This window comes from Panulirus ornatus, chromosome 48 (genome assembly GCF_036320965.1).
Source record: "Panulirus ornatus isolate Po-2019 chromosome 48, ASM3632096v1, whole genome shotgun sequence".
NCBI classification, from domain to species: Eukaryota; Metazoa; Arthropoda; class Malacostraca; order Decapoda; family Palinuridae; genus Panulirus; species Panulirus ornatus.
The window spans coordinates 26,791,048-26,807,733 of NC_092271.1; positions in this window are offsets into that span (position 1 = coordinate 26,791,048).

The window sequence follows — 16,686 nt, forward strand, 5'->3', positions numbered from 1 at the left end:
TCACAACAAGAATTATAAAGATAGAAAAATATTCCTAACGTATAACTTGCAAATACTATAAAGATCTCCCTCTCGATGTATAATTCATAAATCTATTTGACAGAATATATATATTTTTGACTGGTTGCCTCGGCATCCGTTTTGTGAAAGCCATGGGAGGAGGAAGGCAATCAGGGGAAGAGCAGTCTTGTTTCAGAGTCCGGGAGCAAAAACTGGCCGTCTGGTATGGCTGAGGTGCCAACGAAAAAAAGGTCAGACCTCGCCCGAGGGCTAATGGAAACGAAGCCTTTGAGGACAAGCTTATGTCGCCCACCCGTCCGGGGGTACCAGGAAGTGTCTCAAGGCTCACCTCTCTCTCTCTCTCTCTCTCTCCTCTCTCTCTCTCTCTCTCTCTCTCTCTCTCTCTCTCTCTCTCTCTCAACCCAACCTTGATTCTCTTCTTCATTCTCTCTGTCTCTTATCTTCCCCCCCCCCCCCACTACCACAGGTCATGTATATGGATGGACTCCGCGAAACTGAGAAGGGAAGGATGTTTGATAGATAGATATGCAGATAAATAGGTAGATAGATACATAAAAAGATAAAGATATTTCTTGGTAAAAGAACAGGTAATTTAATTTCACACAATCATTGGCTTTATGACAGATAAACATATCTAATATAATTAAATGGTGATTGTACTTAATTCACTCTTTTGTATATTCCATTGATCTATGATCATGTTTATCTTCCTCGAAGAGGTGAGTCGGCATTACTCTTTACATATATATACATTACTCTTTACATATATATACAGAGAAGAGATCACCAGGCTGGTAAATCAGTCAGTCGGGGAATTCATTTTAATCCTTTATCCAAACCCTATAGCATTTATCTCTCTCATTCCGTCTGTCTGTCTGTCTGTGTCTGTCTGTCTATCTCCCTTCCTCTGAAATTAGATTCATAAAAGGTCGCTGGCAAAACGAGGTTTAGAAACCTACGAGCAAATACCACGTTAGCGGTGATAACAGGCCAGCGAACGAAGAATCTGGCGGCCCTCCCCTTCTCAGCGAGGTAACTCGTGGTGGGACTTGCGCTTGGCGTGCATCCTGATGGCTGGCTAGCGGTTCGTGAACGAAGAACCTTCACTAAATAATTTCCTGGTCCTGAGAAGGGAAGATGACCTCACGCCTCGCCCATGGAACAGCATGGTGGTTCTCACTGTTATGCGCATGACTGGCGGCTTCGTGGCTGTTATCCATAGGCTGGAGTTAAGAGGATTGTGACATAATTATAATGAGTTTTTCTCATCTTCTTACTCATTAGTCCTACTCATATGTATATATATATATATATATATATATATATATATATATATATATATATATATATATATATATATATATATATATATATATATATATATATATATCATTATGAGTAGGGGAATATCTTCATGAAAGGGTAGGTCAGTATTTGTACATAGAGATGTTGGTGTCTGTATGAGTTCAAGGACAATAAATCATGCACAAGGATAACAATATATGTTTTCATTATTGCCAGGTTCGCTGAGAAACACATGCTTTGAGCTCTCGCTGTGTGATTCTACCAGTTTTTAATTACATTATTCAAGATTTTTCACTGAGATGGTTTAGGTGTTTTCAAAGCTACTTTCTTACCTGACCACTACTAGTATGACACTTGTTCAATTTTTTTTTCCTTTGGCCTCAGCTATCACCACACCTTAGCTTTCGAGGGCCAGCTGTCATCACAACGTACCTTAGCAGCTATAGGGCCCCTAGTAATCTTAGCATTGAAAGATCAGCTATCATCACGACGTATCTATCTTAGCTTTAGGAGAACCAGCTAACATCACGACATAGCTCTGGAGGCTCGTAAAGCTAAAACAGACTTTCTCTGGTAAACATCACAATCACAATATGAATCGCCACAAATGTGTGGCTATTTGCATAATTTCCCAGGACAAGAGTCATGTTGTGTGTACTTTCTCCTGTTTGATGTAGTGATGTGGGAGTGACTTTCACCATCTCTCAGGCTCAGTGTGTGTGTGCACTTCTATACCTCAGCTCTTCTACAACCCACCCCCCACACCAACACCCCTTCTCCCTAACTTCTTGCTCAAGCGATGGTGCATTACCGCATCTATAAATCTTTTCAAAAGTATCATTGTATATACTTATCTATTTATTTATCTATACGCTGACGTAAACATGTTCATGGGCTGAAAGCGATGTATTGTTCTACACTCCGTCATGATCAAATCTCTGGAACTCAAGTGTCATTCACTGAGGCGACACACATGAGAGGTACAGACCAGGAAGGTCACTGGAGGAGCGTATCAGCACGACCTCACGCACGCGCGGCCGCGTACAATACGACCTCAAGCACGTGCGCGTAAAAGAAAAAGAGATACCCCACGCACGCGCGCGCAAAGAAAACGACCTCATGCATTCATGCGTAAAATAGATAAAAAAAAGATAACACGTGCAGGCAGGTAGAAAACGACCTCACGCACGGGCAGGTAGAAAACGACCACAAATACGGACAGGTAGAAAACGACCTCACGTACGGATGGGTAGAGAACGACCTCGCGCACGGGCGCGTAGAAAACGACCTGAGGGGAGGGGGCATATACATATGTATACATATATACGTAGTCCCCTCTGTGCATGCCTTGATCTCGCTTCCTAACTACGAGAGTATATAAATTTGCTTTCATACAAACTGGTGTACTACGCCAGGTGTCTGCAGGATGATGCCAAGGTCGCGAGGAAGGTAAAAAGCAAGAAGAAGGGTTGCACTTACCTCCCACCCAACCTAGACAACCTCCCAAATTTGGTCTTATACCAGCGTAAAGGCAAAGTAATTAGGATGGCATACAGCGAGAGAAATCCTCAGTATGAATATTATCTGGTAGTGTATATGGATTACTCTCTCTCTCTCTCTCTCTCTCTCTCTCTCTCTCTCTCTCTCTCTCTCTCTCTCTCTCTCTCTCTCTCTCTCTCTCTCTCTCTCTCTCCCTCCCTCCTGCACTGGTCTGATGTATATAAGACTCCACTCGAGTTTCACATCATCGCGTTTCCTTTCATCACAGTTGCCCTTTTTTCCTTTTTCCTCGTGCAAACTCCTTTCCTCACTCAAGCTAAGGAAGACCCATAAGGCGGCAGGAGACCAAAGAGGTTGATTATATACCTATTTGAAGGTCTCCTCACTTCTGGCTTTCTATATATATATATATATCTACCGTTGAAAGATGAGATTACACAGGAATACATGGGAAGGCTTAGATAGCGGGTCATTTGATGGCCTATGACGTTCTTGTAGACTGAAGTACTTAGGGGTAACTTACAGCGAAAATTTCCCAAAGGGCAATGTTAGCACCTAACGCTCACTGGAATATAATGACGGGGGGGAGAACAGATATGGCAATCTGAATATCTGATCTAAATGAACATGGAGACAGCATACTAGACCAGAGAGAAGTCTCTTAGTCTGTAACATACTTACAACACTTTCACCTTGATGGGTTCGCCCCGACTATAATCCACGGTAGAGTTTTTGCTCCAGTCAAGGTAAGACTGTTTTGTGGGCCTGACCTTGTTACCTGCGGTGAATCTGTGGTCCCACGTTAAGATCTTGACACGAAAACCAACCTGAACCTAGACTTTTTTCTCCACATGAAGTTGTAGGGTTACTCTATGGAGATTCGATTCCTTTCTCTTCAGTAAATCATCTGCTTTTTGATCCTCTATTTGTCTCCAGTTCTTTCTTTTGCTATGGTATGAGAATTCGTCCATGGGGTGAAATCATAGGCGATAAGGGGGTTCTTGTCTACCACCTGTAGAACACTTGGTGGTCATCCATTCTCTTTTGGGATGCGGGTCTATAGAAGCTCAAACAAAGGATTTCGTAAAATAAGGATACAGTACGAGAGGCAAGATGAGATTCTGTGAACAGAAGAGTAACCATAGATGAAGATTCACATCAGAGATCGTGCTCAAAAAATTCAAAGGGAGGGTTCGATGTTGTCTCATTCACTGGCGTGTCGTGGCTGGACATACATACAAAAATAAGAAGATGCGTTTTGATCCCTATCTTTCACTCATTTCTGCGCAAGATCCCACTGACCGGGCATTCTCTCCAGGTCATCCCACTGACCCAACATTCTTCCCATATCAGCCTAGACCCTCATATGAAAACATGGAGCAGTGAGGATCAATTCTTAATACCTGTATTTTGGAATTCCTCTGACGTAAGACTTGCGTTTCGTTTTCAAGATGAGAATAGTCGCAAATAAAGTGTTTTTCTTTATCTCTGGTGCAGTAATGTATTTGTTATTGCTTGGAAGTAATTATTAATGGCACAAAAATGTTACTTACAGCTTGCATTAATGAACCTGTGGACGATAATCGCTACACAATACAAGCGGAAAGGGAATCCTCTTTCGCTTGAACAGAATGCCTTCCTGGTGTGGCTCCCTGACTCTCCAATATCCCCTTCCAGAGAGAGAGAGAGAGAGAGAGAGAGAGAGAGAGAGAGAGAGAGAGAGAGAGAGAGAGAGAGAGAGAGAGAGAGAGAGAGAGACCAGCAAGGTAAACTCGCATGAAAACTGTTCGAAAGGCCAGAGCTCAAATACCACCGAGTAATGAGATCGACCGAGATGCCATCAGGGCCTAGTGTCCGGTCCGGTCTCCTGGGACGACGGGTGAAGCCAGGAGCGTAGCGGATCATTTTTTCCCTCTGCGTTGAAATCTCCCGAGGAGGGGGCAGTCGGTCTGAGCTGGACGGCTCAGCGTCAGCAGGAGCAGCAGCAGTGAGCGACCTTGCTGGCTCAGATGACTGCTATCTTTTTCATCTCCGGTCACTTGTGACCAAATTCTAAAGGACCATCAAGTTGAAAATGTGACTTTTACGATAATAATCTTGTTTATATAAGATTAAAGAAAATTCCGACGGATTTTTAACTGGTCTGATGAATGGGTTGGATGCAGCAAACTTGATGGCGTTAAATACTTTAGAGTTATTCTGGCTACGTAGATCAACATTCGGTAAAAAGAGATGTCATTTTCTTTAATAGCTTTGTACAAAGTTGCCGAAAAGTTGCCCCGAACCGCTGGTGGGCGAGTCGGTTGGCCTTGCTTCATGTATCTGAAAGTGTACAATAGATTCAGAGAGTAGCTTGCCGGCCGGCCGGCACACAAGTTGGGTAGTTCTGCTTTTTCTGTGGTTCCTGTGGCAGCAACTAGACGGTATGGCACACACGGGTGAAGCTGCACGTGAGGTGCTTTGCATAGTGGTCGCTGCGGTGGTGTATTGTCTTGGGGTTTGAAAGGAATGTCTTTCGTTGTTGTGTTTATGTTTTTTTGCAATAAACGATTGACAGGCCATGATCGACCATGGAAATAAGATCCTAAGGATATCATCAGGAGTTCAGGGGGTAGAACCCTTTTCTTCGATCCTCCCTTTTTTTTTCCAGTGATGGTTTACCTTTCGCCTTAAGGACACAGTTGCCTCCAAGTATCCTGCTGCACACACACACACGCACACACACACTAACTGCTTTCGCACTATGCCTTCGCCTTACTTTTCTCTCTTTCTTGGCCATCTCATTCTCAGTGTTATGACTGCTCTAGGGATCGATCGCACTTCTGATGGAAGACGAAAAACGGCACCGAGCAACTCTGGACCAGAACCTCTTGGCAGAACTAGTAGAGGCCGTTCTTACAGTAGCGGTATGTGACCTCGGGTCCAGTGGTAATTCGTAGATACATAGAAGGCCCTTCCCACTGACTCCAGGAAGCACCCTCGATAACCACAGCCACACCTCCCTCCAGTAAGACCTGGTTGTCCTCTACTGACCTCAGACTTTCGTTTCTTATAAGGTTATAAATGCGATAAGGAAATGGAATATGAATAATTTTACTTCAGTCAGACGTTCTCAACCATCCCCTTGCCAGAAAATATTTTCTCTATGCAATTTGATGGCGTAGTTCTGCAACATTAGCATAAACATCATCATTATTACCGTCTATTCTCATTTTCAGAGCACGAAGGTCTACCTTCCTGTACAAAGACCATCGCTTTCCTCATATTCCCTTATCTTTCACTGATCACCATCTGCTGCAGCTATAGACAGTGTCTGGCACGGTGTATCAGGTACCATACAGGTTTCTATCACCTCCACCTTTGCTCCTGACCCTACCCTGAATTAAATGATTGTGACCTTCTTTGGCTAAAGTTCTTCTGTGCTGTCTTCCGCCGTCCCCCCCCCCCCCCTCGTACTTTATTGATCCCACATATTTATCTTATGAACTTGAATATCACATTTATCCAATCAAACAGGAATTGTCTTCCTAAACGATTCCGGTGTCCACAACACTTCGCCTCGATTCAGACATTTTCCTCCACACATTGTGAGAGAAATACAAGCTAGGAACCTTCGTCGCTAGCAGTAATGACCTTACGCAGTGTGTTCCTTAGAAACTCCCATTCTTTGCCTTCCTTGAGAAAAGACGAATTTTCTCTTGACATTTCATTCAGTATTACCACAAGCATGGCCACCATGACTGACTCCCTCACTCCTCTTGGATTCTCAAGCCTTCTGCTTTGTTGTCTCAATATAACTCGCCCTTTACTTATCTTCAGCAATATGGAACCAAGTCTCAGGCCATTTGGATTCACCTCTGAGGCTGCAAGACATGCACTTGTGTGAGTTCTCTCCTCTTCCTACGTGGAATGCGGATCACGTATACGTTAAGTTCAGTCGGAAATACTGATGAAGTCATCATTCCTGGAATGGTGGTGATCTAGTCATTCTCACCTCTATGATACAGGGAAAAAAAAAAAGATGAACTGGTTTTCCTTCCCCGTGTTTCAACCTTTTGGCACCAGAAGGCCAACAGAGCACGAGCATGTTCGGTGCAGACACTGCACACACATACACACATAACCACAGCCGGCCCTCACGAAATAGACTCATAACAGGACGCCATCAACTCAAAGAACACCTTATACTAACCTTGTCTCTACGCTTAAATGTGTCATCTCACAGAGAAAGAGACAAACATTTTACCTTAATTTCCCACAATCTTTTCTGATGTATCTCAAGACTCACGACCTCACCTTGAGAATTAATTTCAGGTTAAAGAGAATTCGTCATTACTTTGGAAACAATACAGCCTCATTCGAGTAATCGTTTCCTTTCACATCCAAGCCCCATCATTTCTTCCCACAAGCGATTTCACTGTTCTGTTTGCTCCTCGATAGCTGACGCCTACTGCTCTCATGTTCTAGAAATGTCATCAAAAACTTTAGGAAAAAAAAAATCTCCTCAAACCAAGATTTTTCAGCCACGTCTCATTTCACAAGCCTTTCATGAAACTCACATCATACATTGGACATCATCCTGTCTCTAGAACCTCTGTATCTATACGACATTGGACGGATCACGCTGAATTTTCCCTTCGACCTGATGTACCACAAGGGCTCAGCTGTTGCCATTACATTCCCTCTGTTACGCAGGAACGTGCCTTTCTTAGGAACCACAAACCATACAGAGTCATATGCAAACATCAGTCACCAAAATAGTTTTTACCATCATGGTTCTCATCAGATCTCCACACACACACACACCATGAAACTCCGGAAATAATCACCTCCGCTCTCACTTCTGATGTTGCACTTGTTGCACCACAACAAACATTGCAACAAAAGAATTGCCAAAAAAAAAACCCTCTGGCGCTACGCACTTATGGCAAATAATAGACCAATCTTCAGCCATCTTCATCAACACTCTGTAGCGTCCTTCCACCACACAGTATCTTGGGAATAATTGCAGCCCAGTGTTCTCCTTTGCTTTACTGTATCTATGAACTTACTATAATTGTTTCTATGACACTGACTATGTCTATCGTACTCATATCTATCTATCTTTCCCCTCAATACTCACCTTTACAAAAGTCATGTTATAAGAGTACTTAGGAAGGACAGTTAGCAGGACAACTTATAGTCTATATTCAGGGTCTCTCTCTCTTGTGGTGTTCTAAAGATAGTGGTAGATACAGGATATAGCAGAGTAGAAGCCATCAACCTCTGTGTTAATGTTCCTCTAATCTAACAGGTGTTTACCCAGTCAGTTACTTTATGAAAATCTGTTCTATTATTCTGCATTCCTCTCTCCTGCAGCCACTGAGGACTTGTAAGCATTCCTCCGTGTATCTGTGGGAATTTCTCGGTATAGAACTGAAGGCTAATTCATCATAAGCTTTGTCTTAAGGATGGTCTATCATAAGATTCGTTCGTTTCAAGGATAGTTTATAGAAATCATCAGATGTTTCAGGATAACTTATCATAAGCCTCAGATGTTTCAGGATAGTCTATCATATAAGCCTCATATGTTTCAGGTTAGTTGATGATAAGCCTCTGTCGTTTCACGGATGGTTTACAATAAACCTCAGTCGTTCCAAAAGGGTCGCTCTTCATGAGCTTCAGTCTAAACGGAAGTATGTTGTCTGTCGATCATGTTGCCTCTGACGTGTTCAAGGCTGACCAGGGACCCGAACAGACGAACAAACAGATAAACATTTACATGGATGGACAAGAGGCATAACAGAAACAAAAACAGCAACTCAAAGGTTACAACTCGAAAGAGAAAAACAAGAAGACAACATTCTTTGTAAGGTGACGGTGATCCAGGTAACTGTTTGATCCTACAGCCCTTCCGGAAGCACTCGCATCCATCTCCCCTTTCCCTCCATCTCCCTCCTTAGGGAGGTTTTCCCTACCTTAGACCCCCCTACTCCCTCTCTATGGTCCGTCTTCCCTCAAGTCTCCATCATATTCTCATACCTACGCCTCACCATCATCTTCAAAAGTGTTCAGAACGTAAGATGAAGACGAAGATGATGAACGCAAGTCCGTACACTCTTTCAATATACATGACTACGAATCTACTTTGCCCTACTTTGTCAGTGTACACTACAGTAACTATATAGATTTACTACAAAGTCAATTTGGGATAGAAGTAAGGATCTGCTGACTAATATTATAATAATCATGACTCCAAGCCTTTTTTGTATGAGGTTTGTGAATGGTGAGCCTCTGTCTTACTGAGATAGCTGCCTTCAGTCTGATGGTTTCATGAGACAAGGGACTGAAATCAGATCAGTTTCCTGCTTCAGGTGCTAATGTAGGCTTCGCAGAAACTAAAGCTGTTTGAATTTTGTTAAATCACTGATCTATTTAAGTGAAGTCTTGTGATATGTTTTTCACTGAAGAATTATTTTGAAATTAAAACTTTCAGAAGTCTAAATCCGGTGAACAAAACGTGTGATGTGTTCCTGTCATCGATATCATTACAATAGTAAATAGAACATAAGTGCAGAAATCATTAACCTGCAGAAGGACATTCTCATGAAAACAAACAAACACACACACACACACACACACACACACACACACACACACACACACACACACACACACACACACACACACACACACACACACAGCTCAAAATACGATGGAGGTAAGTGTGAATGAACTCGAGGAGGAAATTACACGTGGAATTATAGTGTGGAGGCCAGAGGGAGAGATCAGACGCACGTCAGCACAACCGACTGTTCGAAAACAAAAGAATGTTCACCTAGAAACACAGGAGACTCTATACCAGGGTGATTACACGTTGGAAGAGGTAATTGCCAGCTTTAGTAGGGTAAACATACGTCGAGCAGTGAAACAGGAGGTCAAGAAGTTAATGATAATACTCAGTCCAGTGATTACTATCCAAGGAGGATAGATGGATAGGAATGGCAGATAGGAAACACATATAGTGGTAATTACAGAGAAATGAGTAATGAGATGTAAAAGCCATGTATTGAAAGTAAATTAGAGATTTCCAGTGGGAATGTTGGAAGTCACAGGTAACTGGCATTAGCTATGTCCCTGTGTCATTCCTCCAGGGCCAAGAGCTGATTCTTTGTCACAGACGACGCGGGCAAAGACCTGACTCTTCTGAGTCACAGACTATAGGGCCAAGACCTGAATCTATGTCCTAGACTATAGGGACAGGACCTGAATCTATGCCACATCATACAGGTCCATGACTTGATGATATTCATTAGTCAGATCGCAGGCCCAGAACCATCCAGTCATGATCATGTACATCACGATGATGTACAGCCAGTCATGATGATGTACATCAGGATGATGTACTGTAATGTTCAGCACACGTAAACCTGAGAGAAGTGATGTACTCTCACCTTGGCAAAACCTTTGATACTCGTAAAAAATGTGGTAATGGTTGAGACGAGTGTTAGTGAAAGTATATATGTATATATCTTCTGAGTTTAAGATATAATGCTAGTCATATTTTACGTCCTGGTGCTGGGATATGCTATGTGCTTGAACTTAAATTGCGTTCATGTTAGTGTGATCCGCGAGTCATGTCGTGTTCTAGAGCAAGACGTGACTGTGTTAGGGATGTGGTAATTTTCCCCCCCCCCTGTCTCTGACCCTATCCTGAAGCATTGACATGAGAGACACGGCGTGAGCTACTGACGGGAGAGGGAGGAACGTGCACGGTGTGGAAGATAAATGAGGAGACGAGAAGGAAGAGGATAGGAGGTAGATGAGTTCTGAATGAGAGAGAGAGAGAGAGAGAGAGAGAGAGAGAGAGAGAGAGAGAGAGAGAGAGAGAGAGAGAGAGAGAGAGAGAGAGAGAGAGAGAGAGAGAGAGAGAGAGAGAGAGAGAGAGAGAGAGAGAGAGAGAGAGAGAGAGAGAGAGAATAACGAGGCGGGAAGGTAACATGACGAGACAGGAGCCAGCCAATGGGGTTCCCTGGCAGCAGCAGGAGCAGCGGCGCGGACACCATGGCCAATCCTGCCAGCTTGCCGACCAGATATCCTTGATTCTGGACCACATCCTTCGTGAAGGAGATCGGGTGGAGTAAGGCTGCTGGGCAGGGGTGGAGAGAGAGAGAGAGAGAGAGAGAGAGAGAGAGAGAGAGAGAGAGAGAGAGAGAGAGAGAGAGAGAGAGAGAGAGAGAGAGAGAGAGAGAGAGTAGGAGGCTGAGAGTAGGGGAGGGGGTGGGGAGAGAGAAGAAAGGGGGAGGAAAGGGGGAGGGAGATAAAAGGGGTTGTGGAGGTGGGAGGAGAGTGGCATGGAGGCTGTAAGTGTGTGTGTGTGTGTGTGTGTGTGTGTGTGTGTGTGTGTGTGTGGCGTAGTGGCTAAGATACTCATATATCCACCTTGCCTGGAATGCCTCAGTTCGGTGCGCGATATCCGTCTGTTCGTTGTTTTTTCCCTCTACTCCTCGTCGTGCCTCCTTGTAACTGTCCATTGGTCTGTCTGACTCCAGGCCGCCTTGAACACGTCATACGCCTCAACTCTCTAAACTACAGACTTCCTGATGGATACAGACGCCCTCACGAGAAACTGTATCCTGAATTCTTCCTGTATCAGAAATAGAATATATCTTAATAAGACGAAGAACAACTTATCACAATAATGACTTCAGGATTGAATGAATCTATTGGCTCGTGGGATTATACCTTGGCAGGAAATGGCAGAGTGATGACTGAAAAATGATCTATCCCAGTATAGCCTGAAGCACCAGACGTCTGTCCTAGTATAACATGAATCACCAGACATTAGAGACGAAGAAAGGCATGCACACGTGCAGTAGTGCCCGAGACACCAGAGGTTGAAATGAAAATCAAGCAAGCGCATTCACGGTGCACTCAAAGGTACCAAAGGTTAGAAGCAGAAGCAAACAAGCAAACAAGCAAGCAAGCAGTTCTAATGACCCTTAAGTCGCCAGAGGAATAGCAACAAGGTCACGTGAGCACAAGACATACACTAACAACATTGTGGTTCACACAACGTTTGACCAGCAGATCAGGCGACGTCTCATCAGTACTCCTTGACCTGATTATCTTTTTTTCATTTTCACATTCATTTCTTCAGATAAGTGAGAGACATGATGTAGAACATGTACTGATACTCTGTCTTATTATTCATGGGTGAATCTTATTATTCATGGGTGAATCTTATTATTCATGGGTGAATCTTATTAATACCGATTGGATGTACGTACAGATTATAATGATCTTAAATGATTCATGAGATACAGCGTTTACAATGAGAAATTATAGACCTTCTAAACTAAAAACTTTCCTTAATTCAAAATTAATTGAGAAATGAATTTGATCCTCATAAATGAATGGCATCTTCCGTTTCTCACAGTTTATCACTTTATTTCCCAGTTTGGAGACGGAGAAAAAAATGTAGAATACCATCAGAAAGCTGTTGACAATATCAAACATTTTTTTTTTCGGTCAAAAGAACTACACCAAAAATCATGAAGATACTTGTAACAGTTAACTGTAAGCCAGTGACGATGTCATACAAGGTTAACGTACTTGAATAACGAAGCTTAAGGTAGGTATAGTAAGCCTGCAGAGGAACATGGCATGTAATAAGGGCCCAAGTGTCTTCAGACACAAGCTTTACTCTCTGGCCAAATTGTCTTGAGTGTGTGTGTGTGTGTGTGTGTGTGTGTGTGTTGGGGTGAGGGAGGGAGGGAGGGAACACCCCAGGTGTTACTTTCACCTCAACACTTTTATTTTCATCTGGTCTCTCTCTCTCTCTCTCTCTCTCTCTCTCTCTCTCTCTCTCTCTCTCTCTCTCTCTCTCTCTCTCTCTCTCTCTCTAATACGTCTCGTTCGTCCTCCTAGAACATAGGGACGTTGTAGTCAACTCTCACCGTCTTGAATCAAAGTTATGGTGTCGTATTGTTCCTGTCTTTTCCAATGGTCTCACAACTTCTACGACTCTCTTACAACTTCTACGACTCTCTTACTGTACAGGAGTTAAGTTTATACCGTCTGCCGGTCTGTCCTACGTCGTGTAAAAGTATAAATACAATTTCGTCTTGTAGTCACCTTGATCTTATGGATTCCTGGGCAGAAGTGAATTAAACTAAAGAGTCAAAGAAGTAACATAATGTTGGAGGGAATGAATGATCGTTCCTGTGATCACAGAGTGCTAGAGCTGGGTCTGCGTTTGAGCTATGCCACGCGCGGAGAAACCTAACGCACAACATGCGTCAATCAGTGTGTTTGGTCACGAACGATTTACGCCCAAAATGGTCTCGCTTGAGTGAAGACTCTCCACCACGAGTGTGGCTGCACTCTGACCCCTTGACCCCGGCATGCACGGAATTACCCAAGAGGTCGGAGCACTAATTATCTTTTTATGAATGAATCGCTTCCTCTCCGAATTACGTTCGCTTAGTTTTATTACCGTCCGTGTCTTCGGTGCAGGAATGCCATGAATGCTGGACCACATAATAGAAGTATATTTCTTTTTCCCTTTTTTTGCATACATGATTCTTCTTCTAACTACAGAAACACTTGTGCTAATCACAAAGTTGTAGTTATAATGAGTATCACTCGTTTACATGAGGTTATTTCTTAGCTTTGCTTTACGAAAGAGATGTTCTGATGATCTTATCTTTATTTTAAATTTTCTACAAGTCGCGGGTGAGACTCATGAGACACGCCTGAACGAGCTGTACCGAACCTTCTGTCTCGACAAGTTGAGACAGACACTGACGTGACCAGAACGAAGCTGTACCGAACCCTCTGTTTCGACCAGAAACGCTGAAACGAAGCTGTACTGAACCCTCTGTCTCTCAACAGGTAGGAGCAGTCGATACAGCTTCGACCAGGCGCGTACCGAAGCTTAGGGACTTCTCTAGGCTTGTCTCACCATAGTACATTGGATACTGGCGCCACCTGGCAGTGGTTAGGGCCTCAAGCTCGTCCTGTTAGAACAATACACTCTGAGAGCTTCGGTATACTTCGTCAGCACCCATTACCCCCTGTCACCACCACCACCGCCACCACCACAACCCCGTCATAACCTGTTGCCTTCAGTTGGTTCCCGTTGCCATCTGTTGCTGGCCTTCGTGCATCTTATTGTCTAGTCATCATACACCACCCGCCATCGTCAACACGTCACCATTCGTCATTATCCTTTCTCTTAGATTCTAAGAGTTGGCCATCGTGTCCTTAGAACAAAACTGTTTTATGTTATGGCGAGAGTGTTCATGTATTCTGTTTTTCGCTCATAATGAGAGTGGAAATGAGTTGTTCTCTGTGTCACCGGCCTCGAGTGAGAATATTCTTGTTTGTCAGACATTATGAGCAAGGCTGTGTGCTCTGTTTCTCAGACGCAGTGAAAGCACTCGAGTGCTCTATTACTCACATCCTGAGAGTGCACGTGCGCTGTTTCTTACTGATAGTGAAAGTGAGATTATTCTCTGTTTCTCATACACTGTGAGGGTGTGCGTGTGCTGCCTCACATGCAGTGCGTGTGAGAGTAGAATTCTGTTTCTTGGATACACCGAGAACTTTCGTGGATTACGATTTCTGAAAGCATTTTTTAACGCTTTAGCAAACACGATATATATATATATATATATATATATATATATATATATATATATATATATATATATATATATATATATATATATGCTAGTCAACAAACAGCAACTTCGTTTGGATGTGGTTTCCATCCATCATTTCCTTTCCTGTTTCATAGAAATGAATGAATCAAAAGCCATTGACAAAGTTGTACATAAACGAAGAAAGATAGGAATAGAATACATAAATGGGGTATTCATATTCTTTGTTCTTTTCGTTCATTCATTCTTTCTTTCTTTCTTTCTTTCTTTCTTTCTTCGTCTTTCCCTCGTCCTGCAGTCATTCTGCCTTCAAAAGACAGGGGTCACAGGCTCTAAAGCTCTTCCAGAGAATCCCTTTGTAATGGCTTCCTTCATGAGCATTCATCCTTTCCCCTTTCATTCCACATGTCTATGACTGGGATATTCTTCTACCCTGTTGACCAATCACCTTCCCAGTTCCATTGTACTTTACACTACTAGGATAATGACTGCTGGCTCTCTAATGGCTTGTGCCTTTCCAAACCCTGTCCCTTGCCAGTGTGTTCTTGGTAATGATGGTATTACCTTACCAAGACGAAACAAGCTCCCGACACTCACATACACACACACACACACACACACACACACACTTTCATGACCCCAAAAAAACTTAACCAGCTGGTTTCCACCAGAACCTGAGAGTGTCACATATTGCTGTCATTAACCCTTAGCTGCTGACCATAATGTACAGAGGAGCCTTAGATTCCATCCACAGTGTCTACAGTGCCTGTAGACACCTTCCATAAAGATGGACAGGACCCTTAGATATCATCCATAAACATCTACAGAACCCTTATACACCACTCACAACATCTACAGGACATAGGACACCACTGACAACATCTACAGAACCCTTATACACCACGCACAACATCTACAGGACCCTTAGACACCATCTACAACGTCTACAAGGACCTGTAAGGTCCATGAAAGAAACCCGATCCTAAACCTGCTACCTGAGTATCTCTGTATATTAATTACTGTTAACAGATACTTTCCTCATTTTTATACATATATTTTTTTTCGTAAGAAGAGGCAGGAGGCGGTGGGTCATGCTCCCTGGTGTTCGCCCTGACACTCTTCTCAGATCACATGGTGATGGGTCTTGAGTTTATATATATAGATAAATATATATCTTTTTTATTCCGTGTTATGGGACGGTCGAGGCATGGGCGGGAGGGATTACCAAGATGAGTGTCTTGATAGGAAGTTAGTAGCAAGGAGAGAGGCACTTAAAAGGAGAAGGAAGGAGAGAAAACAAGGTTAGGATTATGTGAGACGTTAGACGAAGAATTGGAATGTTGTGAGAGGTGAGTGAAGGTGAGGGAGGTGGTGTGAGAGGTGAGAGGTGTTGCACCCCAGCAGTTGAGAGGATGGACAGATGGTTGGTTTAGGATAGTAGCTAACTAGTTGTTAGTCTCCTTGTGGACGCATATCAAGGCCACAGTGCATGTACAAGATGAGTATGAACTGCGACACATGTGTTGAATATCGAACCTCAGAACACACGACACACACCTGCCTTGCCAAACGCCATCTCTGGTCGGTATCTCTAGTACGTTATGAAGTGTTAGGTTAGTGATACTACGTTGACGAATGAAACCTCAGTCACCCATGAACTATACTCCCCCGTCCTACCTATTAAGGAACGAAGCAAAGCTGAGTGGAAGAAGAAGAAGAAGAAGTATAAAAACAACTTTTGAATGACGGTTTGATTGGGAGCGGCAGGCCACCGCAAACGCCATGTTTACTTGTGGCCGCTACCACCACTACCGCTATCACCAAAATTAGCTCTACCACCACCACCACCACACCACCACCACCACCTCCACCACCACCACACCACCACCACCACCACACCACCACCACCACTACCACAGCTCTCTGCACTATCAAAGGCAACCACCGTATCAGTCACCACCACTAACACCATTAGATCCAATCACAAAATCAGCACCTCTTCCACCGCCACCACCATCGCCATACATATATATATATATATATATATATATATATATATATATATATATATATATATATATATATATATATATATATATATATATATTCCAACACTTTTTTCTCTCTTTTTATCGACAACACTACAATAACAGTAACTTCTAATCTCTCTCCTTCCCCCACACCCCCCAGCTCATTCCTTTCACCAGCGACTGGC